The sequence below is a fragment of the Styela clava genome, chromosome 2 (genome assembly GCF_964204865.1).
Source record: "Styela clava chromosome 2, kaStyClav1.hap1.2, whole genome shotgun sequence".
Lineage (NCBI taxonomy): Eukaryota > Metazoa > Chordata > Ascidiacea > Stolidobranchia > Styelidae > Styela > Styela clava.
The window spans coordinates 27,719,429-27,721,928 of NC_135251.1; the positions used below are offsets into that span (position 1 = coordinate 27,719,429).

The window sequence follows — 2,500 nt, forward strand, 5'->3', positions numbered from 1 at the left end:
TACTGGGAATTCCTCGTTCAAGGGAAACAATTGCAAGTCCCTATCCCAATCACGAATGAGGTTCAACGGGTTACCCGGACCTTTCGGCCTAGGTTAGACACTCGCTGCTTCACTCAGTGTAGCGCGCGTGCGGCCCCGGACATCTAAGGGCATCACAGACCTGTTATTGCTCAATCTCGTGTGGCTAAACGCCACTAGTCCCTCTAAGAAGTTAGACGCCGACCGAGAAGGTCGCGTAACTATTTAGCATGCCAGAGTCTCGTTCGTTATCGGAATTAACCAGACAAATCGCTCCACCAACTAAGAACGGCCATGCACCACCACCCACAGAATCAAGAAAGAGCTCTCAATCTGTCAATCCTACCTGTGTCCGGGCCGGGTGAGTTTCCCCGTGTTGAGTCAAATTAAGCCGCAGGCTCCACTCCTGGTGGTGCCCTTCCGTCAATTCCTTTAAGTTTCAGCTTTGCAACCATACTTCCCCCGGAACCCAAAGACTTTGGTTTCCCGGAAGCTGCCGGAAAGGTCGTCATGGTAACGCCTCCCGATCGCTAGTTGGCATCGTTTATAGTCAGAACTAGGACGGTATCTGATCGTCTTCGAACCTCTGACTTTCGCTCTTGATTAAAGAAAACATTCTTGGCGAATGCTTTCGCAGTAGTTCGTCTTCCGCCGATCCAAGAATTTCACCTCTAACGGCAGAGTACGGACGCCCCCGTCTGTCCCTCTTAATCATTACCTCGTGCTCCGAAAACCAACAAAATAGAACCGAGGTCCTATTCCATTATTCCATGCAACACTATGCAGGCGAACAGCCTGCTTTGAACACTCTAATTTTTTCAAAGTAAACTTATCGGCCACCGCCGACACTCAGTCAAGAGCACCGACGGAGAACCGAAGGTGAGGCGAACGCAACCAGTGACACGCCTTGCGACGGACCGGCAGCGCTCGCCCAAAATCCAACTACGAGCTTTTCAACCGCAACAACTTTAGCATACACTGTTGGAGCTGGAATTACCGCGGCTGCTGGCACCAGACTTGCCCTCCAATGGATACTCGTTAAGAGTTTTAGGATGTACTCATTCCAATTACAGGGCCTCGTTAGAGTCCTGTATTGTTATTTTTCGTCACTACCTCCCCGTGTCGGGAATGGGTAATTTGCGCGCCTGCTGCCTTCCTTGGATGTGGTAGCCGTTTCTCAGGCTCCCTCTCCGGAATCGAACCCTGATTCCCCGTTACCCGTTATCACAAAGGTAGGCACGTAGCGTACCTTCGACAGTTGATAGGGCAGACACTTGAATGATACGTCGTCGGTGCAGAGACCGTACGATCCGCGTGGTTATCCAGAGTCATCAAACGTCACAGGACGAACCCGGTCGGTTTTGATCTGATAAAAGCGCGCCTCCCGAAGTCGGCGCTTAATGCATGTATTAGCTCTAGAATTACCACAGTTATCCACTTCGCTTACGAGACCAAATAAACCAAGACTGATTTAATGAGCCATTCGCAGTTTCGCTTTACGAGAACTCGTACTTGCACCTGCATGGCTTAATCTTTGAGACAAGCATATCACTACTGGCAGGATCAACCAGATAGCTGCGACAGCTGCGCTCGGCCCTTGCTGGGCCGCCCGGCGCGTGCTCGTCGCATTCGTTTAAGACCGAGGCGATCGCCTGCGGCCGTACTCAGCTTCGACAGTCGCTGGCCGCGACGTCCACGCTCTCGCCGGCAGTGCCAGGCGGAGCGATTTGCGTTTTTTCTTTGCTCGCCCTCTCTCGGGCTCGATCCATTCAGTTTCGCACAAACAAGAGCTCTGCCGGCCGCCTGCAGCGGTGCCTAAAACCCGGGCATAACAATGCGACCGTTCTGCTAGGCCGACAAGCGCTCAAGCCAGACGCTCGATCGAACGCCCCCTACATATTAGTCGAGACAACGGCTCGCTCATTAGCATCGCGTTTGTACTTTAACTTTTTTCGGCTCGGCTTCTTTCGACGCCGATGCCGGCGACGCAGCACTCTCTCGCCCGCCAGCCACCGAGAAAAGGGTGCGCTCCGACCGGCCCCGCACCGCTCTTTCTTGGCTCATTCGAAATTACTGTCTTTCGCTCTGACATGCCTTACCTAGGGTTAGGTTAGTATGCTTGCACGTTTGTACTTTAACTTTTTTCGGCTCGGCTTCTTTCGACGCCGATGCCGGCGACGCAGCACTCTCTCGCCCACCAGCCACCGAGAAAAGGGTGCGCTCCGACCGGCCCCGCACCGCTCTTTCTTGGCTCATTCGAAATTACTGTCTTTCGCTCTGACATGCCTTACCTAGGGTTAGGTTAGTATGCTTGCACGTTTGTACTTTAACTTTTTTCGGCTCGGCTTCTTTCGACGTCGATGCCGGCGACGCAGCACTCTCTCGCCCGCCAGCCACCGAGAAAAGGGTGCGCTCCGACCGGCCCCGCACCGCTCTTTCTTGGCTCATTCGAAATTACTGTCTTTCGCTCTGACATGCCTTA

General features: G+C 53.3%; 1 non-coding gene across 1 annotated transcript in view; it reads right to left on the reverse strand.

Moving 5' to 3' along the window:
• LOC144420210 (small subunit ribosomal RNA) overlaps positions 1 to 1,592 on the reverse strand; it is a 1,810-nt gene extending 218 nt beyond the window's left edge. Inside the window, exon 1 of the ribosomal RNA XR_013474563.1 lies at positions 1 to 1,592. This exon is cut by the window's left edge and continues 218 nt beyond it. This is a non-coding gene — a ribosomal RNA (small subunit ribosomal RNA).
• Between the last annotated feature and the right edge of the window lie 908 nt (positions 1,593 to 2,500).